This window comes from Coregonus lavaretus (assembly GCF_964263955.1).
Source record: "Coregonus lavaretus genome assembly, chromosome: 5".
Taxonomy (NCBI): Eukaryota; Metazoa; Chordata; class Actinopteri; order Salmoniformes; family Salmonidae; genus Coregonus; species Coregonus lavaretus.
The window spans coordinates 9,621,782-9,646,523 of NC_139992.1; the positions used below are offsets into that span (position 1 = coordinate 9,621,782).

The 24,742-nt window shown below is 43.7% G+C and overlaps 1 pseudogene across 1 annotated transcript in view; it reads right to left on the reverse strand.

Moving 5' to 3' along the window:
• LOC311128796 (rab3 GTPase-activating protein catalytic subunit-like) overlaps nt 1–24,742 on the reverse strand; it is a 78,543-nt pseudogene that overhangs the window by 3,803 nt on the left and 49,998 nt on the right. The window contains exons 18-21 of the transcript XR_014615303.1: nt 15,919–16,056; nt 13,104–13,338; nt 9,292–9,392; nt 1,917–2,019 (exon numbers count right to left, since the gene is read on the reverse strand). The product of XR_014615303.1 is annotated as a rab3 GTPase-activating protein catalytic subunit-like (transcript). The remainder of the gene's footprint in view (nt 1–1,916; nt 2,020–9,291; nt 9,393–13,103; nt 13,339–15,918; nt 16,057–24,742) is intronic.

Sequence of the window (24,742 nt, forward strand, 5' to 3'; positions counted from 1 at the left end):
GTTCTGCTTGAGAAGACATGGCATTCTTCCCAGCGAATGCATCACATACTGTACATACACTACCGTTCAAAAGTTTGGGGTCACTTAGAAATGTCCTTGTTTTCGAAAGAAAAGCAATTTTGTTGTCCTTTAAAATAACATCAAATTGATCAGAAATACAGCGTAGACATTGTTAATGTTGTAAATGGCTATTGTAGCTGGAAACGGCTGATTTTTTATGGAATATCTACATAGGCGTACAGAGGCCCATTATCAGCAACCATCATTCCTGTGTTCCAATGGCACGTTGTGTTTGCTAATCCAAGTTTATAATTTTAAAAAGGCTAATTGATCATTAGAAAACCCTTTCGCAATTATGTTAGTGTCTAGTTTGAGAAACAGATGCCTCACAGGTCCTCAACTGGCAGCTTCATTAAATAGTACACGCAAAACACCCGTTTCAACGTCAACAGAGAAGAGGCGACTCCGGGATGCTGACCTTCTAGGCAGAGTTGCAAAGAAAAAGCCATATCTGAGACTGCCCATCTTAATCTTTTATTTTTATTGGCCAGTCTGCGATATGGCTTTTTCTTTGCAACTCTGCCTAGGAGGTCAGCATCCCGTAGTCGCCTCTTCACTGTTGACGTTGAGACTGTTGTTTGGCAGATCATTCAAGGGATGTGGGGTAGGACATTTCCCCTCCCTTCTATTCTGCCCTGTCTCTCTCGTGTTTCCTAGAAACTCACCTCATTTGATTGGCTGATGATTTTAACTGATTTACATATGCTGGGGATAATTACTAGCTTTCTATTTCGAGCTTGGCAACACACAGGCTATAATTTAACACTCAGACATCTTGCCGGATAAATAAAAGTGATGAGGGGGAGAGTTTGCTGAAATCCAACTCTTTTTCGCACAGTTTCTTCTTCCAACACACGGCACAGGGGAGGGAGCCAAGACAAGCACTCATTCCCTGTTTGAGTTTCGCTAGCAATTATTCTAAGAAGCAGATCTGGGTCTGGGGCCAGGGACTGAATATGTTGATGAACTCTCAGCTCTCGTATCTGGAAGAAGACACATTTATTGGCTTTAACTAACTTGAACGATGAACAAAAAAATGAATGCGTGGTTGGATGTGCCAAGACCAAAGTAGGTAGTATATTTCAATGTGTTACAGCCAAGCATACATTTACTTTCATAACCAAGACAGGTGCAATTATACAGCACAATGCAAGGGGTAATCTATCATTGCAACTGCCTTTTAACTGATAATCTCAGACTATTCAGAGTTGTAACAGCCAGAAAGGCATGAAGCACAGAATAGATAGACAGTCATTTAGTCCAGGTGTCTCTTTCCTTCCCTGTCATATCAAATCAGACTGAATAAAACAAAGACATCTGTTCCATGTTGTTTCTGCTGATCATAACAGAGAGGACAGAAACAGATTTCCATGTTGTTTCAGTCTGGTGAATACAGTAAAAAAAAAAAGAAATCTTATTAAACTACAGTGACTGGACCTTTGTCTGTCAAAGCCATTCACTGACAGGAGTCTTTCTTATACTTGGTATGAGTTGCATTATGTGATGTGCAAAAAGATTGACTTGACTTAAACCCTTTTACTCTGTGAGGAAGAAGCAAGAAGAAAGCAGTGATAAGTGAACAAACTAGAAGACAGACTAGCAGCTTGTTGTTACTCAGGCAGGCAGGATGTCCAGGAGCCCCCCAGGGCCTGGAACAAGGGTGGGGGTGTAGGAGGGGATCAGAAGGGGGGAACATAACATTTCCTGCCTGGGCTGTTGGGCCGACAGCAGGTGAGCTGATAGTGGCATGACATTCTATGATGACAGCGTTTAGGACAGGCCCCTGTGGGAGACGGTGTGTGTGTGTGTGTTTGTCTGCCTGGGTGGTGGTGACAGTGTGAGACGGTGTGTTTTACCCTCTGAGCGCTGACAAACAGCTTGTGGATGATGCTGCTGGCTGGGCCACGCCCTGCTCCGATCACAGACACCTCAGGTTCCTCTAGCAAAGATCTCACGAACCTGAGAGAGAGAATGGAGGAGGGGAGAGGGGGGAAGAGATGAGGGGAGAGGGGGGAAGAGATGAGGGGAGAGGGGGGAAGAGATGAGGGGAGAGGGGGGAAGAGATGAGGGAAGAGAGGGTCATATCAGGGGAACATAGTCAGAAAACACACAAGCAGGTCAAAAACATTACATTCAAAACATGCAATTATACATTTACACAAGAAGGTGTTGTAAAACTAACTGCACAGTAGAGGTCTTCACAGGTTCAACAGACCCGAAATTCAGAGATCCGTCCTGGGACCCGAGCGGGTCCGGGTCTTAATTCTGACTTTTGTTTCGGATCTGGGTCGGGTCTGATATAATTGCCACAGGCCTCAGGTACTGTGTGTGCAATTAAAATGGATTTACTGACTGGACCTGTACTCTTGTCAATTTACTGTTTGTGTGATGCTTGCTTTCTGTGTCAGCCAATTGCAACTCAATTGAAAGTGGTTCCAGCTGCTCACCTCACGTGCGCCTGCTGCTGAGGAGAGTGAGAGTGAATAAAAGGAGCATTGGCTACTGTTGATTGCAAAGATTAAGTTATTTTTCATTGAAGTAAAACTAAAGTTAGAGGAGAAAGAGTTTAGTGAAAAGAAGCCGACGAGGGGAATGTCCTCGGGGACAAGTTTTAATATTGTAGTGGACAAAGATGAGAAGAATGTTGACGTGGCCAAATGGACTGTGTGCAACTCGCTATTCAGGTTTGATGCAATTTTCTACCTTTCATTTATTTATTTTTGTATTTGTTATCAATTGTTTAGTCATTAATAATAATAATAATAAAAAGGCATGTTGTAAAAGAAATAGCATTAGCCTATTGCTGTCACAATACGGTAGACAATCACACTTGTTGGTAATCGCTGCATAGGCTTAGCCTGTTCAAAACTTTTTTAAAGATATCATTCTGTTGGCCAAATTAAGTTCCAGCTGTAATGTTGTGTTTGCCGCAATATAATAGATTTACTAGTAGGCCTTTTATTTTTTACCCCTTTTTCTCCCCAATTTTGTGATATCCAATTGGTAGTTACAATCTTGTCTCATCGCTGCAACTCACCTACGAACTCGGAGAGAGGCGAAGGTCGAGAGCCATGCGTCCTCCGAAACACGACCCTGCCAAGCCGCACTGCTTCTTGACACACTGCTCGCTTAACCCGGAAGCCAGCCGCACCAATGTGTCGGAGGAAACACCGTCCAACTGATGACCAAAGTCAGCTTGCAAGCGCCCAGCCCGTCACAAGGAGTCGCTAGAGCGCGATGGGACAAAGAAATCCCAGCCGGCCATAAACCTTCCCTAACCCAGACGATGCTGGGCCAATTGTGTGCCACCTCATGGATCTCCCGGACACGGCCAGCTGTGCCACAGCCTGGGATCGAACAAGGGGCTGTAGTGGCGCCTCAAGCACTGCGATGCAGTGCCTTAGACCGCTGCGCCACTCAGGAGATCCACAAATATTTATTTAATGCCGCAATAACCTGTTCGTATTTTCCCAATAAACAAGGACTAGACTTACTTTTGATATTACCCTAATAGAGTTCAGCAACTTTTGTGAAGGTTTGGTGTGTTATGGCTATTATTAGGATTAGCTAAGCCTACTGCAGGCCTATGAAGGCAGTGCACACTGGCACTCCAACTGACTCCAACAGTTGAACATGAGGTAAGGAAGAATGTTTTAGGCCTACCAGAGTTACTCATTTAATCTAACAATATAATGCTTATATTTGAAGACCTCTACTGCACAGTACAGTACACAAAATGTGAAGAGTGAAGACTACAGCCTTTTGGAACATTCTCCCCTGACACAGCATCTCAGATACAAGACAGGACAAGCCGTTGGTTGTTAGACAGAGAAAGGACAGTTAGTGGATGGTGGCTGCATGGTGCTTCAGGCCAGCCCTGGGTGTCCTCTTAATGAGGCTGGCTGCCTGGCTCTCCTGCCTGACTGGCTGGGCCCTCAGAGGCCCCTAGGACTAATGAAGACTGGGGGCCTCCCTGATATAACCCCCGTCTGTCTGTATCAGTCTCTCTCTTCATGCACCTGAGCCTATAACACTGTACGCAAAACACCTACACATCTATGTAGTCCAGACACAGACTCGCTCCCTCACTAACACACGTGGTCCATTCAAAAATGTCCCTTCACTTCCCTGTGTGTGTGTGTGTGTGTGTGTGTGTGTGTGTGCCGTACCATTAAACTTCACGCAAGTTTGCGGCAAATTTGCTGCAAACTAAATAGTGTGCCACAAAATGTTTCCAGGAAGTTCGCAAATGTTTGCCATTAGTGATGAATCTGCAGCAAACCTTTGGCAACAATAATATTTATTGCCACTAGTGGCAAACAGTTCGTCAAAGATTATATTTGAACCTGTGGCAAACCTACGGCAACAATATTTATTCCCACTAGTGGCAAACAGTTTACGAGAAGCCGTTTCTGGTGAACACGAGTTCCAAGACCAGTAACCGTTGACGACCAGTCAGGGGGAGAAGAAAAATCAGTCGCAAATGGAAACAAAGCAATCTAGCTAGCTAACTACCTACCGAGTGTCTAACTTATTAATCACACTTCCTAATAAACTTTAAAATTGTGATAGCTAATTGATGCCTGGTTAGCAATGTCATGTTTTATGGGATATAGTGAAACACATTTTGTTGCTATATCAGTTTCAATCTGTCAGCACCACTAACTGGATAGCTAGCTAGCGGCTAGTGCTTAGCTAACGTTAGCTATGATATTTTGCACAATTGATGTGATAGATAGCTAGCTAGCTAACTAATGATTTGCCTAAACACTTGTATTTTTAGGTGAATACGTTGCTGTCTTTTAGCAAATACCCATAATATGCATGCCAATATGCTAGTGTCACTGTTCAGTAGCACAAAAGCTAAGGCAGCAACAAAACGTCACTTCTGCAGATGAAAACCCTTCCCCTACCCGTGGTGTTGGAAGAGGCTGCATTGGGAAGAGGCTGCATTGGGAAGAGGCTGCATTGGGAAGAGCCTGCATTGGGAAGAGGATGCATTGGGAAGAGGCTGCATTGGGAAGAGGCTGCATTGGGAAGAGGCTGCATTGGGAAGAGGCTGCATTGGGAAGAGGATGCATTGGGAAGAGGATGCATTGGGAAGAGGCTGCATTGGGAAGAGGCTGCATTGGGAAGAGGATGCATTGGGAAGAGGATGCATTGGGAAGAGGCTGCATGGGGAAGAGGCTGCATTGGGAAGAGGCTGCATTGGGAAGAGGCTGCATTGGGAAGAGGCTGCATTGGGAAGAGGATGCATTGGGAAGAGGCTGCATTGGGAAGAGGCTGCATTGGGAAGAGGATGCATTGGGAAGAGGATGCATGGGGAAGAGGATGCATGGGGAAGAGGATGCATTGGGAAGAGGCTGCATTGGGAAGAGGCTGCATTGGGAAGAGGCTGCATTGGGAAGAGGCTGCATTGGGAAGAGGCTGCATTGGGAAGAGGATGCATTGGGAAGAGGCTGCATTGGGAAGAGGATGCATTGGGAAGGGGATGCATTGGGAAGAGGCTGCATTGGGAAGAGGATGCATTGGGAAGAGGATGCATGGGGAAGAGGCTGCATGGGGAAGAGGCTGCATTGGGAAGAGGATGCATTGGGAAGAGGATGCATTGGGAAGAGGATGCATTGGGAAGAGGCTGCATGGGGAAGAGGATGCATTGGGAAGAGGCTGCATGGGGAAGAGGATGCATTGGGAAGAGGCTGCATTGGGAAGAGCCTGCATTGGGAAGAGGCTGCATTGGGAAGAGGCTGCATTGGGAAGAGGCTGCATTGGGAAGAGGCTGCATGGGGAAGAGGCTGCTTGGGGAAGAGGATGCATTGGGAAGAGGATGCATTGGGAAGAGGCTGCATGGGGAAGAGGCTGCATGGGGAAGAGGCTGCATGGGGAAGAGGCTGCTTGGGGAAGAGGATGCATTGGGAAGAGGCTGCATTGGGAAGAGGATGCATTGGGAAGAGGCTGCATTGGGAAGAGGATGCATTGGGAAGAGGATGCATTGGGAAGAGGATGCATTGGGAAGAGGCTGCATGGGGAAGAGGCTGCATTGGGAAGAGGATGCATTGGGAAGAGGATGCATTGGGAAGAGGATGCATTGGGAAGAGGATGCATTGGGAAGAGGAAGCATTGGGAAGAGGCTGCATGGGGAAGAGGCTGCATTGGGAAGAGGATGCATTGGGAAGAGGATGCATTGGGAAGAGGCTGCATGGGGAAGAGGATGCATTGGGAAGAGGATGCATTGGGAAGAGGCTGCATTGGGAAGAGGCTGCATTGGGAAGAGGATGCATTGGGAAGAGGCTGCATTGGGAAGAGGATGCATTGGGAAGAGGATGCATTGGGAAGAAGATACATTGGGAAGAGGCTGCTTGGGAAGAGGCTGCATTGGGAAGAGGATGCATTGGGAAGAGGATGCATTGGGAAGAGGATGCATTGGGAAGAGGATGCATTGGGAAGAGGATGCATTGGGAAGAGGCTGCATTGGGAAGAGGCTGCATTGGGAAGAGGCTGCATTGGGAAGAGGATGCATTGGGAAGAGGATGCATTGGGAAGAGGATGCATTGGGAAGAGGCTGCATTGGGAAGAGGATGCATTGGGAAGAGGCTGCATTGGGAAGAGGATGCATTGGGAAGAGGCTGCATTGGGAAGAGGCTGCATTGGGAAGAGGATGCATTGGGAAGAGGATGCATTGGGAAGAGGATGCATTGGGAAGAGGATGCATTGGGAAGAGGATGCATTGGGAAGAGGATGCATTGGGAAGAGGATGCATTGGGAAGAGGATGCATTGGGAAGAGGCTGCATTGGGAAGAGGATGCATTGGGAAGAGGATGCATTGGGAAGAGGATGCATTGGGAAGAGGATGCATTGGGAAGAGGATGCATTGGGAAGAGGCTGCATTGGGAAGAGGCTGCATTGGGAAGAGGCTGCATTGGGAAGAGGATGCATCAACACCCTCGAAAACTGTTTGTGGTGCACTCACTCATAACACTTTTTGTAGTGATTAATGAGTGTATCATCTTCAAGCTTGATAAGGTAAGCAAATGCATGTATTATTCTCATAAATGTAGCCTATACATTCATTCTTTGTAACAATTAGATATTTCATTGCATTAAATTAGCAGCTAGCTCATCTTGATCATGTGTGGTTCCTTCTCTCTTTCTTTCTAGAAGCAATCACAAAGCAAAAAGACAGATTGAGGCCTTCAACCAAACTGAGGACAGAGACATGTGTGTGCCCCAGGTCAAGGCTTCTTGGATGCATGGCTTTGAGATGTAAGTTAACAATAATTAATTTTGAAAAAATAATATGAATTGTCATATTAGGCATAACTCTTCTTCCACCCAAGCCTTATACACCTGAGTCAGGAAGAAAAACTAGTAGGCAACTGGCTCTTAATGATTTGTTTATTTGGATCCCCATTAGCTTTTGCAGAAGCAGCAGCTACTCTTCCTGGGATCCACAATTATGAAGTCCCCAGTCTAGATTGAAAATCATAATTAGTTGATTAGTTTGAATCAATTGTGTTGAGGCTTGGCTGGAGAAACATAGTGTATACTGTGGCTCTCTAGGAACCATTGGCCATACATTTAAAAGGTAGATTTAGTAGGCCTAAGACCCAGTTTATTCTAGCTAAATCGTTTGTTTATATAGCATTTATACAAGGCAGAAACATTGTTTCCTTGCTGTAAAATATATAGAATACCAGTTTCATTGAGAAGCATAACAACATCAAGACAACTTTGTAACAGCTGACGCCGTTTCTTCAAAGCCAAACCCGCCCATTAGCCGCTGAGTCTACCGGTTTTCAGTAACTGTTTTCAGTAACTGTTTTCAGTAACTGTTTTCAGTATCCTAATGTCGTTTTTGTTGAGTGTTTTCTGATTATTTCAGTGCATGCATTCAACAAGCTTTGGACAAAGGACTTCCACAGGGCCGCCATCTCCAAAGTTCACTAAAAAATGCAATAGTTCTTAGCTGGGTTTGATTTTGTTGCTTTAATGATTTAAATTGAGTTCATTCTCTTTTAAACATCCATTGGTTGAAATCTCATTGCCTAGTTATTACTTGGCTCATGTAAATTCTGTAGTTGCCCCTTTAAACATCCTAAGGTCAACATCCCCATATAGTGTTCACATTGCTCTCATGTAAATGTTGTAGCTACATAAAAATATTAAATAAAAAAATGTATTTGGGAAATATTTAGTCTTTGCTCTTTTCTTCATTAGCAAACTGATGATTTGATGTTGTATTGGATGAATTTTTTATCTGTTAAGACATTGAATACATGTAGTATGTTTAGTTTAGTTCTCTGTTAAAGTTATATTTGATTTGGTTTATGTAGATACAACATTTCAATGTTGTTAATACACAAAGTAAGCTGATTTGGATATTCATAATGAGTTTGCAGCACATTTGCAGCAAACAGTAGAATGTTCGCCACAAGTTTGACACGGTTTTTTTGCCCCAACAAAACTACTTTGCATGTGAAAATGTGAAAATATGAGCTTGTTGCAAATTTTCAGCAAATTGGCCAACACATGCCCCTCGTATGATGACATGAGAGCAGGCTTGTGATAGTTTGTGATAATTCTATTCTATTTTGTTCCATTTAACTTTTTTTTTTTAAATTATTCATATTGTTGTCACATAGTTGAGAGGTGTACCTGCAGGTAAGCATTTCATTGTACCAGGTACACCATGTGTATCTTGTGCATATGTAAAATACACTTGATTCGATTTTTGATTAGATTTTGATATTAATGAAGAGAGAATGACGGAAGGTACACATGAGAGGACACAACCGAGGGGAAGGATTGGTGCCATGGAGGGATGGTTAAAATATGCCGGCTGGTTCTATGGGCTGTAGAGAAACTACAGGGGAGTACTCTTGTCAATACCTTAAAAGCACTGTCTGCATACCTGTCAATAACACATAAGCTATTCATGTTTTTAATAGATCTAACATGCCAAAGAGATATTATCTCAATTGGACTAACCTGAATAGAAATAGATAGGTTTGAAGCAATTGGATAGATTTACTTAAACACAGGTATTTTTGTATCTCTGTAGAGGTCTCTGGCCATACTGGTTAATATTACATTATATCAGGGCATGCTCCTGTGTCCTACTGTACCTCTCCAGTTAGAGAGAGGAGAAAGAAAAAAGAGACAGCGGGAGAGAGAGACTGACCGAAATAGAGAGATGGAGAAAGAGGGAGAGATATATTCAGCAGCTGTCACCCACCCTCCTCCTTCTACTTGAGGATTGCAGCTTGGAGGATGCAGGGCAGGAGATGGTGGGTCAGGTCTGCTGGCTTCTGTACTGCCAAGTAGTGCAGCACCTAGGGGAGAGGAGGAATATAGAAAACGAACACTATCTCTCTCGCTTACAGCCATTATGATTCCAGAGGTTGTCAGGGACAGGGCAAGGCATTGTTATTTTATGTAACTGGTTCATTGGCTTCTTTTGACTTATGGAGGCTGCCTGCCATATAAACACTACGCCCCATCCCAGAATTATGGGCAACCGATCGCAGCTCTCCAATGGATAGCAACTGTCATCGAGTCCAACATCTCAGACAAGCTCACGTTTGAAACACATCAAAGGCATTACAAAAATTGAGAGTTTGCATCCAAAAATGAATTGTTTAAATGGCTAAATAATTGAACAGTGCAACAGGGCTACTTGCTACTGTGATTCCTGAAATGCAGAGCCTATACTTTTGTTACATTGTTTGCTAGCTCAGCTAGTTAGCTAGTTAGCTCTCAGTCTTATTGACCACCCAACGTTGCTAACGCTAGCTAGCCAGTTAATGTCTTTTTTTTTTCAAAACGTTAGCTAGCTAATTTTGTCATGTTATGAATACAACTCATCTGCTGTCGACATCAGGATACGATTTGAGAGCCCTAGTTATCTCCAAAAGTGCTTAGAAACATTGGCTGCATGCTGACAGTGCATTCAGAGCCATCCAGTGGCTAGCTACACTATAACCTTAATCTTACTAGGTTCCCGTGAAGCAATTGTAATGACAGTCCACCATAACATACCAGAGCGTCTCCTGATTAGCAATCAATTTTGACCTAAAACTCGTTTAAATTACACAATCTAACTATGGTGTTGTCTTGTCACCAGTCTGAAGTTCAGCCATATCTAATGTCATACATTTATAATTAGGTTTAATTATCTCTTTTAACAAACCTTCTTAATTTTTGTACTTATGTATTGTATATTGTTTTTTTGTGGTGTGGTTTTCATATAAGCCCTTGGGCTTCCATCCACACCTGCACACCGTTTATATATTTATTTGTTTTTATCTGTATTGGTGTTTATCACTTGTTTTCTTTGGCGCAAATACATTTAACAAAATTAAAATTAAACAAAAAGTAGTCTGTGTTTAATTTCATTATGTATTAAAAACACAGTTTGAGATCATTGTGAGGTGATTTTGCCAGTGGTTAGAAGGGAGAATTGGGCTTCCCGGGAAAATGTTGTCCGAGGTTGCAACAGTAACAAAGGGGGGCGGGGCTTAGCGAAGGGTAAATTGTGTTGGTTAGAGGCAGCTCTGCATTTTAATGACGCACCTCTTTATCCAACGCAAGGTCATTAATTATTTTGGGAGAGTCGGTGATGAGATTCCGGAAGTGCAATCTGATTTGGTATCCCCTAATGACACACAACCCTTCAGGCTCTCGTGTACAGGGATAGAACAACCGGCACAGCGCCGACCTCTTAAGTTGTCGCAGAGTGACTTCCTTGTGGTTGATGATCTTGACTGCAATCAGAGGAGTGTGGAATATAGAAGCACTCCTGTCGTCTACCTGCCTAAGAGGACAACTTATTGGAGAAGCAAAAAAATTTAAATCTGCAAATTAATTCCAAACTGAATCGTGCACCTGGAGTTTACCCAAAAGAGCCGGCTGGCTGGCGGCAGACATTCGGATGAAGGACGCAGTGCTATTGGCTAGATGATGACTGACCTTGCAAGGCCCAGCAAGGTTTCCCTGAACTCAGTTTAAACTCTCAGCGAGGGGACCTGTGGCAGGGAGGGGAGGGACACCTGTGTGTATGTGTGTGTGTGTCGCATAGCAGGGACACCTTGTGTTCTGACCTACTTCTACCAGCGCTGCATGGTGATTGGCTGAAACAGGGACGAACAGGCAGAGTGTGTAATGAACCTGGGAGGGGTCAGTTCTCTGTGCTGGCAGCACTGCGCTTCAGGACAGGTGGAGGTGTCATTCACTGAGTCTCAGTCTAGCAGCTCAAAATGGAAAAGTATTACCTGTCGCAGTCAGAAGCCTTTTTCACCTAGTGATATTAAAGACGACTGCCCCTAAAAAACCACCAATCCCTTTGAAAACGGCCCATGTGGCATTGATATGAGTCAGAAACATTTATTCTAGTGTAGAAATGTACTTCAAAGTCAGTCTCGGAGTTTGGAACCTGAGTGCGTCACAACGAGTAAATGAAGGTTGGTTTGGATTACAGTTATGTCAACAAATCATGCCCCCTTTTGCCAAGCTCCACGTGGTGGCCCCGGGTTTTTGGGGATAAGACTGGGCGAGTTCGCTTTGCATGGCCCAGTGCCACGGGCGGGCGGAGACCGGGGCAACGGGTCATGCAAAACGAACTCACCCACTGGAACGTGTGGTTAGTACTTGCCCTTGCCCTTGCTCGGGAAATAACTACTCTACTGAAAATTGACTTCCATAAAGTTGTTCAACAATCATGGGCAGATGGCCAGGACATGGATTCAATCCGACTAGCTTCTACTTAGGCTGTCAATCGTCAAACCTGAGACTGGTATGTTGCTGGTAAGTAGTAGAATGTTGTTTATAGCAAGCTAGCTAGCTACATGTCATTATTTGATAGGCTATGCTGCTATGAGACTAGACTATGATACTCTGATGTAACTAGCTAAATACATAGCCTCTACCTAACGTGTAATGTGAGAGGAAGATTTGTATAGCTAACATTGCACCTGAAGACAAGTTTGATTCCTGCTAGCTAATGTTAGCTAACTAGCTAGCTTATAATCAAGCAAACCTGATGACATGTTTGATGCATCCTACCAGCTTTCTGTCAATAATGTTTTAACACGAACTGGCTAACTACGGTTTGTTGTGATTGAATGGCACACCCAAGAAACACCCACATCAAACCACACCCCCAAGACAACTCTTCTTTGCCTTCTGTCATGGCCGCTAGCATTTCTTAATGAGCAATGATGAAAAACGAGGCCAAATCAGGAAGTGTAGTTGACCTTTAAATCATAGTCAGTGAATCACAATGCACAATGGCTCTGGGTAGAAGCTGCCCTTAGGCACAGCTTATCCTCCCCAAACCCTAACCTTGGGGGGGAAATCCCCAAACTGAGCTTATCCTCCCCAAATCCTATTGCCTGACAACTCAAAGTGAATTATTCCGCTGCGCTATGTTCGCTACATACTTCAGTCTGAGACTGCCATCGTTGAAGTCGTTTGTGGTGACGTCAAAATGAGGGGTGTTGTACAAAAAAGTCATCAGCGATTGGCTCATCTCTAACCAATCAAAGTATCAAACCCAAGGACGAATGTCAAAACGCTGCTTTACCCACGTGTTCTGGCTCTGGCCCAACCCATCGGTTTCTGGGACCAATCAAAAGAGTTAGAATGTGTTTGTGTTCTAGAAATCGTCGGGGAGGTACTCAAATCCAGACTCATTGCAGAGAAGAAACTAACATTCGTGGGCGTGGCGTAGCGCTTGGCCGGAGCAAGGAGTTTGGGTAGCCAGGCAACAAATCCTAACCTTGGGGGGGGGAAACGGAGCATATCCTCCCCAAACACAGCTTATCCTTCCCAAATCCTAACATTGGTGGGAAAAACACCAAACTGAATTTAGGTCAGTATCTAAAGCAACTTCATCCTACTTCTGTTCAGTGCGCATCGATGCCTACTTTCTCAACCTGGTTGGACTCACCCAATAACCCACTACTAGACAATGCTTTCTCTGTTCAAAGCAGTGATCATTAAATTACAAGTGGACAATACTATTCTAAATGCTCCGAGCGCCATACCTTCTCAGCTTCCTTGGTGTCGTCAAACAGGCGTCTCTGTCTGTGAGCAGGGGGTTGTCTTGGCTGTGGCCCACGCCTCCATCCACATGTTCCCCGGGATCTTCATCCTGGCACTCAGGTCGCCCCTGACCACCGTGTCCCCGCTCTCGTCCACCACCACCTCCTCCTCCTCAACGTAGTCCCTGGGAGAGTACCACCGCACAAAGTCCTCCAGGGTACAGCCCGGGTTCGCCGCCTGACACAGAATCAGAAACAGGCAGGCATGACAATGTTAGTAATTATGTTTCAGAGCTCTACACAGTATATACAGTGCCTTCAGAAAGTATTCACACCCCTTGACTAATTCCACATTTTTGTTGTGTTACAGCCTGAATTCAAAATGGATTAAAATATACACAATACCTCATAAAGACAAATTGAAAACATGTTTTTTTGAAATGTTTGCAAATTTACTGAAGTATTCACACCCCTGAGTCAATACATGTTAGAATCACCTTTGGCAGCGATTACAGCTGTGAGTCTTACTGGTTAAGTCTCTAAGAGCTTTCCACACCTGGATTGTGCAACATTTGCCATTCTTTTCTTCACAATTCTTCAAGCTCTGTCAAATTGGATGTTGATCATTGCTAGACAACCATTTTTAGGTCCTGCCATAGATTTTCAAGTAGATTTAAGTCAAAACTGTAACTCGGCCACTCAGGAACATTCACATTCTTCTTGGTAAGCAACTCCAGTGTAGATTTGGACTTATGTTTTAGGTTATTGTTCTGCTGAAAGGTGAATTCATCTCCCAGGGTCTGGTGAAAAAGCAGACAACCAGGTTTTAATCCTGAAAAACTCCCTAGTCCTTAACGATTACAAGCATACCCATAACATGATGCAGCCACCACTATGCTTGAAAATATGGAGAGTGGTACTCCGTAATGTGTTTTAATGTCCATGGAACCTATGTGACTTTTTAGGATATTTAATTTTGTATTAATTTGTAAAAAAATCTAGAAACATAATTCCACTTTGGCATTATGGGGTGTTGTGTGTAGGCCAGTCACACAAAATATCAATGTAATCAGGCTGTAACACAACAAAACAATTTAAAAAGTCAAGGGGTGTGAATACTTTCTGAAGGCACTAAGTTTGGTACCGAGGAGACAGCTCCATTTCAGTGAAGCAGCAGTAGATGGATTGATGACAAGGAGGCTAAAGCATGAATAACTGAGACAGGAGCTCTCCTCAGTCGCCTGGGGGCCCAGGGCAGGACAGACCGAGACACAGACAGAGACCTCTGCTGCTGTCCCTCTACGGAAGAAGCGTGTGTGTGTCTATGTTTGTGTGTGCGTGCGTGCAACGCATGTGTGTTTGTATACCTGTGTTTGTGTGTGTGCGCGACACACTGAGTTGAGGAGGGGGCTGGTATGTGCTGCATGGCTGTCATATTCCCCACCATTCATCAGCGGTCCATCCTCCCTGCACTGCACCGGCAGGGACTGGGATAATTAAAGCTAAAATGCCAGATTATGCTTGGCTAGGCACAATTACATACATAGCCTGTCAGCCCCAGCCCCGAGAAGGCTCACACTAAATTTAGAGGCCATTCTAACTCAACTAACCGTTATACCTGAGTACACAACATTCTTCTTCCTCTGGTTTATAACCTTCCCTCCCTCTCGCCCTTCCTCTCGCCCTCCCTCTCGCCCTTCCTCTCGCCCGCCCGCCCTCCCTCCCTCCCTCCCTCCCTCTCGCGTCAGCTGTTGTTGGAGCTCAGAGAGGACAGAAGAAGAAGAGGTTGAGAAGAACATACTCCAAAGTAGAGCATTTAGTGGGCCAGTTAAAAACAGACCGGGGTAATGCGACAAAAAGTTGCGACTGTGCCCCCTGACGGAACACTATTTTGTCAGCGTTTATTACTGTTGGGAACAAAGGGGTGGAGCCGGAAGTCCCATCAGAGAACATTAAAGATGGTGACCTGATGTTCTGAACCTCTTGGGGCCAACAGCTTGGAGTTAGCAGGTGAGGCGGAATACTACTCAGCAGAAAAATGTGGTATGGTGACAATAGAGATTCATTAAGATTTCTTTGGCCTGTTTCTATATCTTTAAGGGAACTATTACATGTAACTTGGCTAAATTAATTCAAGATACATACATAGTGGGATTGTAAAGAGCTGTTTTGTAGATTTGTCTGCATGACGAAGGAAGGAAATTGACTTTAATCATCAAAAGCATTTATGTGTTGAATCTTCTAGGTCCCGTGTGGCTCAGTTGATAGAACATGTTGCTTGCTTGCATAGCCAGGGTTGTGGGTTCGATTCCCAGAGGGTACCAGTATGAAAAAGTATCTAAGTGTATGCTCTGGATAAGAATGTCTACTAAAATTATTTTAAGTGCATTTAGTACTAAAACAGAAATCTCTACACTACATCAGCTATATAAGACCTCGTCCAAGCGTCCAAATGCACACCCCGCATAATTTCTAATCCGAAGCCTTTCGTTGATATTGATAACACAATTAGCATCCCCTCCACTGTGCCACTGTGAGACATGAGGGAGACCATGAGAATCTAATCAAACACTCTCCAGTCTGACACACTGACTTACCCAGAGGTCTGAGACCACTAATAGGCTCCTGTGCCACTCACCCAGTCCGGGTGGCAGTGAGTGTTTGTGTTTCTCTCTGTGTGTGTCTCTCTCTCTTTGTGTGTGTGCGTTTGTGTGTGTGTGTGTGTGTGTGTATGTTTTTGTATGCCAGCGTTAATGTCAGGGTGTGTGTATGTCGGTCTAGTTGTCAGTGTCGATGTCAGGGTGTGGAGTGTCCTCACCTTAAAAGACTCCATGCCTGAGAGCAGACAGGCACTCTGCATGCGGGCACGGAGGTGGGCACCCTCGGCTGACGTGCCCAGTTTGGCCAAAACCTCCGACTGCTCCTCCAGCAGGTCCTCTGTCATGGGCGCTGTCTCCTATGGAGTTTGAAAGAGGACATTCAGGGTTTCAGTGTGTTTTAGGGGGTTAAGTGTGTATGAAGTAGCATGGGTGTGTGTGTGTGTGTGTGTGTGTGTGTGTGTGTGTGTGTGCGTGCGTGCGTGTGTGTGTGTGTGTGTGGAGGGGGGGGGGTTGCTTTCCAAGACACGGAAGCCGGAAACCGACCCCAAACGTTTAACAATATGTTCCATGAAATACCATTTTTAAAGTTCTGTATGTTACAGTACTTATTAGTGTGAGAGAGATGCAGCAGTAACAGTAGGTTTGGCCCTGTCAGTCACTCTGAGCAGGACAGAGGACAGACTGACAGCTTGCCAGATTCATTAGGGCCCTGTGGAACACTGGAACACCTGAGGCACCTACAACCCCCTGCCAAAACACACACAACCCCCTGCCAAACCCCCATCAGCCCCAGCTAATGAACACTGGTTCTGTCTGGTAGAGCCATGTCCACAGTCCGTCTTGGGCAACTGAACACTGCACAATGTTCGCTATAGTCCGTCTTGGTTCCACGACTGGTAAAGCAAGTCATGATCACAGCCACCAAGGTTCATAAATAAAATGGTTATTTTAATTAACAAAAAATACTGACTGTATGTAGTGGAGGTGGTTGGCTGAACTTGCTTGATGAGTAACCTTGCTTGAGACTTGAGAACTTTTGTTAGCTCCCAGGGCTAAAGAATAGGCTTTAGCTCAGAGGGCTAACACTGTCGTGAGTCGCACAGATAACACAGGTTCAATCCCCAGAGAGTAACAGCATGTTCAGATAAAGCTGCTAAAAAAAAGACCCTAATTTCATAGAAAATAAAAAGGAATTCTGATTCTGCACACTGGCCAGGTCCTACTAATCACCCCAAACAGGTACCCAAAACAACTCAAAAGTACCCAAAACAACTGCAAACAATCCCAAACAGGTACCCAAAACAACTCAAAAGTACCCAAAACAACTGCAAACAATCCCAAACAAGTACCCAAAACAACCACAAACAGGTACCCAAAACAACAATTCTTCACCTAGTCGGCCCGGGGAATCGAACCAGCGACCTTTCGATTACTGGCCCAACCGCTAGGCTACCTGGCACCCCACTATTATCACGTTGTGATTGTTTGTGGTTGTTTGGGGTACTTTTGGGTTGTTTTGGGTATCCGTTTGTGGTTGGTCTTCTCACTGCTCTCCCACACACACTAAGCCCACCCCTTGAAGGGTGGGATTCAAAACAACAAGATAACTAATGTAAAATATGCTGTGTCCGTAAAATGTACATGGGTTCGGAACTTTTGTGAAACAGCACAGGTAAAAATATATGGCAAAGTAGAAATCAAGCTGGATGGGCTTTGGAGATGGATGGGAGGGGTTGATGGTAGCTGAAGGATGGGATTAAAAACAAAGAAACTGTTGTAAGGTGCATTGTGTTCGTAAAATGTATATAGTATGTATAAGCTTGAAGTAGAAGCCTAAGTGTTGTTGTCCATTAGTTTACCCCAATTAGGAGAGGGGTGGGTAGGGTTAGGGGAAAATAATAAAGGAAAATATGTAAATAAGATATATATATACATATATATATATATATTACACACACAGTACAAGTCAAAAGTTTGGACACACCTACTCTGGCCAGGTCCTACTAATCACCCCAAACTGGAATACTCATTTAAGGGTTTTTCTTTATTTTTACTATTTTCTACATTGTAGAATAATAGTGAAGACATCAAAACTATAAAATAACACATATGGAATCATGTAGTAACCAAAAAAAGTGTTAAACAAATCTAAATATATTTTATATTTGAGATTCTTCAAAGTAGCCACCCTTTGCCTTGATGACAGCTTTGCACACTCTTGGCATTCTCTCAACCAGCTTCATGAGGGAGTCAACTGGAATGCATTTCAATTAACAGGTGAGCCAATCAGTTGTGTTGTGACAAGGTAGGGGTGGTATACAGAAGACCAAGCCCATATTATGGCAAGAACAGCTCAAATAAGTAAAGAGAAACGACAGTCCATCATTACTTTAAGACATAAAGGTCAGTCAATATGGAACGTTTCTTCAAGTGCAGTCGCAAAAACCATCAAGCGCTATGATGAAACTGGCTTTCATGAGGTCCGCCACAGGAATGGAAGACCCAGAGTTACCTCTGCTGCAGAGGATAAGTTCATTAGTTACCAGCCTCAGAAATTGCAGCCCAAATAAATGATTCACAGAGTTCAAGTAAGACACATCTCAACATCAACTGTTCAGAGGAGACTGTGTGAATCAGGCCTTCATGGTCGAATTGCTGCAAAGAAACCACTACTAAAGGACACCAATAATAATAATAATATGAAGAGACTTGCTTGGGCCAAGAAACACGAGCAATGGACCGGTGGGAAATGTGTCCTTTGGTCTGGAGTCCAAATTTGAGATTTTTGGTTCCAACCGCCGTGTCTTTGTGAGACGCGGTGTGGGTGAACGGATGATCTCTGCATGTGTATTTCCCACTGTAAAGCATGGAGGAGGAGGTGTTATCGTGTGGGGGTGCTTTGCTGGTGACACTGTCAGTGATTTACTTAGAATTCAAGGCACACTTAACCAGCATGCTACCACAGCATTCTGCAGCGATATGCCATCCCATCTGGTTTACGCTTAGTGGGACTATCATTTGTTTTTCAACAGGACAATGACCCAACACACCTCCAGGCTGTGTAAGGGCTATTTGACCAAGAAGGAGAATGATGGAGTGCTGCATCAGATGACCTGGACTCCACAATCCCCAGACCTCAACCCAATTGAGATGGTTTGGGATGAGTTGGGACTGCAGAGTGAAGGAAAAGCAGCCAACAAGTGCTCAGCATACGTGGGAACTCCTTCAAGACTGTTGGAAAAGCATTCCAGGTGAAGCTGGTTGAGAGAATGCCAAGAGTGTGCAAAGCTGTCATCAAGGCAAAGGGTGGCTATTTGGTTACTACATGATTCCATATGAGTTATTTCATAGTTGATGTCTTCACTACTATTCTACAATGTACAAAATAGTCAAAATAAAGAAAAACCCTTGAATGAGTAGGTGTGTCCAAACTTTTGACTGGTACTGTATATACAAAAAAATATAATGGGGGATTGGAAATTATGCAGACAATTACATTGATGGAATCTACAATCTGCACTATTAAGTGATCTACCCCCTAAAATGTATATACAAAATAAAATAAAAAATACTAATAAAAAAAGCCCGCCCCGTCACTTAAGCAGGCACAGTTGGCTTGGCTGTTAGATTCAGTCTTAGTTTGAGTCTGCATGCTTCTGTTAGCTAGGGCAATCCATGCAGTCAAAACACAAGAACAAAGCTCCTTTCAACTTTGCGTCTTCATATAAATCCACATTTTCTGTACTATACTATTTGTTTGTGAATTTTTATCTCTGCAAAATGCTAGTTAGTCTAAGTAAGCACCTAAAGAAATGTTAGCCACTAATGCTAATCGCTAACTAGCTACCTGGCTATCTAAATGCACTAAACTAGCAAAGATTATGGAGCTAGGGGGGCAAATCTGGCTAACAAACATTAGCTCTAATACAGGCTGCTACCAGTGGTGGTGTCAGCATGTTGTTTGTGCAACGACATGTTCTGAATCAGAGTGGAAGCATATTCTAAAATCTTTGTCTGAACGTAATATCTATTCAAATGTATACTGGACAAAAATATAAATGCAACATGCAACAATTTCAAATATTTAACTGAGTTACAGTTCATATAAGGAAATCAGTCAATTGAAATAAATAAATTAGGCCCTAATCTATGGATTTCACATGACTGGGCAGGGGTACAGCCATGGGTGGGCCTTGGAGGGAATAGGCCCACCCACTTAGGGAGCCAGGCCCAGCCAATCAGAATGTGTTTTCCCCCACAAAATGGCTTTATTACTGACAGAAATACTCCTCAGCACCCCCTCCCCCACCATGCCAAATTCTCTAAAACGACGTTGGAGGCAGCTTATGGTAGAGAAATTAACATTTAATTATCTGGTAACAGCTCTGGTGGACATTCCTGCAGTCAGCATACCAATTGCATGGTCCCTCAAAACTTGAGACATCTGTGGCATTTTAAAAAGTTGCCTTTTATTGTCCCCAGCACAAGATGCACCTGTGTAATGATCACGCTGTTTAATCAGCTTCTTGATATGCCAGGTATCTTGACTAAGGAGAAATGCTCACTAACAGGGATGTAAACAAATTTGTGGACAAAATTTGAGAGAAATACATTTCTGGGATTTTTTATTTCAGCTCATGAAACATGGGACCAACACTTTACATGTTGCGTTTATATTTTTGTTCAGTGTAATTAGGGTCCCTTGGGAAACACTGACAAACACTTTGGTTCCTAGTCTCCTGTCACAACAACTCCTATACCTGGGTGTTTTTATTTTTTTTATTTTTTATTTCACCTTTATTTAACCAGGTAAGCCAGTTGAGAACAGGTTCTCATTTACAACTGCGACCTGGCCAAGATAAAGCAAAGTAGTGCAATAAAAACAACACAGAGTTACATATGGGGTAAAAAAAAAAACATAAAGTCAGAAATACAACAGAAAATATATATACAGTGTGTGCAAATGTAGCAAGTTATGGAGGTAAGGCAATAAATAGGCTATAGTGCAGAATAATTACAATAGTATTAACACTGGAATGCTAGATGTGCAAGAGATTATGTGCAAATAGAGATACTGGGGTGCAAAAGAGCAAAATAAATAACAATATGGGGATGAGGTAGTTGGGTGGGCTAATTTCGGATGGGCTGTGTACAGGTGCAGTGATCGGTAAGGTGCTCTGACAACTGATGCTTAAAGTTATTGAGGGAGATAAGAGTCTCCAGCTTCAGAGATTTTTGCAATTCGTTCCAGTCATTGGCAGCAGAGAACTGGAAGGAATGGCGGCCAAAGGAGGTGTTGGCTTTGGGAATGACCAGTGAGATATACAGAGGGGAAAAAAAGTATTTAGTCAGCCACCAATTGTGCAAGTTCTCCCACTTAAAAAGATGAGAGAGGCCTGTAATTTTCATCATAGGTACACGTCAACTATGACAGACAAAATGAGGATAAAAAATCCAGAAAATCACATTGTAGGATTTTTTATGAATTTATTGGCATATGATGGTGGAAAATAAGTATTTGGTCAATAACAAAAGTTTCTCAATACTTTGTTATATACCCTTTGTTGGCAATGACACAGGTCAAACGTTTTCTGTAAGTCTTCACAAGGTTTTCACACACTGTTGCTGGTATTTTGGCCCATTCCTCCATGCAGATCTCCTCTAGAGCAGTGATGTTTTGGGGCTGTCGCTGGGCAACACAGACTTTCAACTCCCTCCAAAGATTTTCTATGGGGTTGAGATCTGGAGACTGGCTAGGCCACTCCAGGACCTTGAAATGCTTCTTACGAAGCCACTCCTTCGTTGCCCGGGCGGTGTGTTTGGGATCATTGTCATGCTGAAAGACCCAGCCACGTTTCATCTTCAATGCCCTTGCTGATGGAAGGAGGGTTTCACTCAAAATCTCACGATACATGGCCCCATTCATTCTTTCCTTTACACGGATCAGTCGTCCTGGTCCCTTTGCAGAAAAACAGCCCCAAAGCATGATGTTTCCAACCCCATGCTTCACAGTAGGTATGGTGTTCTTTGGATGCAACTCAGCATTCTTTGTCCTCCAAACATGACGAGTTGAGTTTTTACCAAAAAGTTATATTTTGGTTTCATCTGACCATATGACATTCTCCCAATCCTCTTCTGGATCATCCAAATGCACTTCAGACGGGCCTGGACATGTACTGGCTTAAGCAGGGGGACACGTCTCGCACTGCAGGATTTGCGTCCCTGGCGGCGTAGTGTGTTACTGATGGTTGGCTTTGTTACTTTGGTCCCAGCTCTCTGCAGGTCATTCACTAGGTCCCCCCGTGTGGTTCTGGGATTTTTGCTCACCGTTCTTGTGATCATTTTGACCCCACGGGGTGAGATCTTGCGTGGAGCCCCAGATCGAGGGAGATTATCAGTGGTCTTGTATGTCTTCCATTTCCTAATAATTGCTCCCACAGTTGATTTCTTCAAACCAAGCTGCTTACCTATTGCAGATTCAGTCTTCCCAGCCTGGTGCAGGTCTACAATTTTGTTTTTGGTGTCCTTTGACAGCTCTTTGGTCTTGGCCATTGTGAAGTTTGGAGTGTGACTGTTTGAGGTTGTGGACAGGTGTATTTTATACTGATAACAAGTTCAAACAGGTGCCATTAATACAGGTAACGAGTGGAGGACAGAGGAGCCTCTGAAAGAAGAAGTTACAGGTCTGTGAGAGCCAGAAATCTTGCTTGTTTGTAGGTGACCAAATACTTATTTTCCACCATAATTTGCAAATAAATTCATAAAAAATCCTACAATGGGATTTTCTGGATTTTTTTTCCTCAATTTCTCTGTCATAGTTGACGTGTACCTATGATGAAAATTACAGGCCTCTCTCATCTTTTTAAGTGGGAGAACTTGCACAATTGGTGGCTGACTAAATACTTTTTTTCCCCACTGTACCTGCTGGAGCGCAGACTACGGGTGGGTGCTGTTATGGTGACCAATGAGCTAAGATAAGGCGGGGATTTGCCTAGCAGTGATTTATAGATGGCCTGGAGCCAGTGGGTTTGGCGACGAATATGTAGTGAGGACCAGCCAACAAGAGCGTACAGGTCACAGTGGTGGGTAGTGTATGGGGCTTTGGAGACAAAACGGATGGCACTGTGATAGACTACATCCAATTTGCTGAGTAGAGTGTTGGAGGCTATTTTGTAAATTACATCGCCGAAGTCAAGGATCGGTAGGATAGTCAGTTTTATGAGGGCATGTTTGGCAGCATGAGTGAAGGAGGCTTTATTGCGAAATAGGAAGCCGATTCTAGATTTAACTTTGGATTGGAGATTCTTTATGTGAGTCTGGAAGTTGAGTTTAGTCTAACCAGACACCTAGGTATTTGTAGTTGTCCACATACTCTAGGTCAGACCCGTCGAGAGTGGTGATTCTAGTCGGGTGGGCGGGTGCCAGCAGCGTTCGATTGAAAAGCATGCATTTAGTTTTACTAGTGTTTAAGAGCAGTTGGAGGCTACTGAAGGATTGTTGTATGGCATTGAAGCTCGTTTGGAGGTTTGTTAACACAGTGTCCAATGAAGGGCCAGATGTATACAAAATGGTGTCGTCTGCGTAGAGGTGGATCTGAGAGTCACCAGCAGCAAGAGCGACATCATTGATATACACGGAGAAAAGTGTCGGCCCAAGAATTGAACCCTGTGGCACCCCCATAGAGACTGCCATAGGTCCAGACAACAGGCCCTCCGATTTGACACACTGAACTCTATCTGAGAAGTAGTTGGTGAACCAGGCGAGGCAGTCATTTGAGAAACCAAGGCTATTTAGTCTGCCAATAAGAATGCGGTGGTTGACAGAGTCGAAAGCCTTGGCCAGGTCGATGAAGACGGCTGCACAGTACTGTCTATTATCAATCGCGGTTATAATATCGTTTAGGACCTTGAGCGTGGCTGAGGTGCACCCGTGACCAGGTTTTACTCGCTGTCATGCTAAACAACACCATATAATACAGTGAGGGATCCCCTGCTGATTTTGTACGTTTGCCCACTGACAAAGAAATGATGAGTCTATAATTTTAATGGTAGGTTTATTTGAACAGTGAGACAGAATAACAACAAAAAAATCCAAAAAAAACGCATGTCAAAAATGTTATAAATTGATTTGCATTTTAATGAGGGAAATAAGTATTTGACCCCCTCTCAATCAGAAAGATTTCTGGCTCCCAGGTGTCTTTTATACAGGTAACGAGCTGAGATTAGGAGCACACTCTTAAAGGGAGTGCTCCTAATCTCAGCTTGTTACCTGTATAAAAGACACCTGTCCACAGAAGCAATCAATTAGATTCTAAACTCTCCACCATGGCCAAGACCAAAGAGCTCTCCAAGGATGTCAGGGACAAGATTGTAGACCTACACAAGGCTGGAATGGGCTACAAGACCATCGCCAAGCAGCTTGGTGAGAAGGTGACAACAGTCTCTCACTGTTCAAATAAACCTACCATTAAAATTATAGACTGATCATGTCTTTGTCAGTGGGCAAACGTACAAAATCAGCAGGGGATCAAATACTTTTTTCCCTCACTGTACATAATATATTGTACACGATAAGGCGTGTTAAAATACTTTTTTAGCACAGCTGTGCTGTAGTTGTAGCCGAGTACCGTAGAATGCTTCTCAACCAATCACAATGCTTGTTTTGACCAACCCGTTGTAGAAATATGCCATTTAGCAGAAGCTTTTATCCAAAGCAACTTACAGTCATGCGTGCATAAATTTTTTACGTATGGGTGGTCAAGTGAATCGAACCCACTATCCTGGCGACCCATGTGCTTTGATCTAAATCGCAATTAAAATCTAAATCGCAATATTTGGTTAAAAATAATAATAATATGCAATTAGACGTTTTGCCTATATCATGCAGACCTACTTTGGGGTATTTCTGGGTTGTTTTGGTTACCCTTCTATGGTTGTTTGGGGTTGTTTTGGGTATTTCTGGGTTGTTTTGGGTACCAGTTTGTGGTTGTTTTGGGTATTTCTGGGTTGTTTTGGGTACCCGTCTATGGTTGTTTGGGTAATG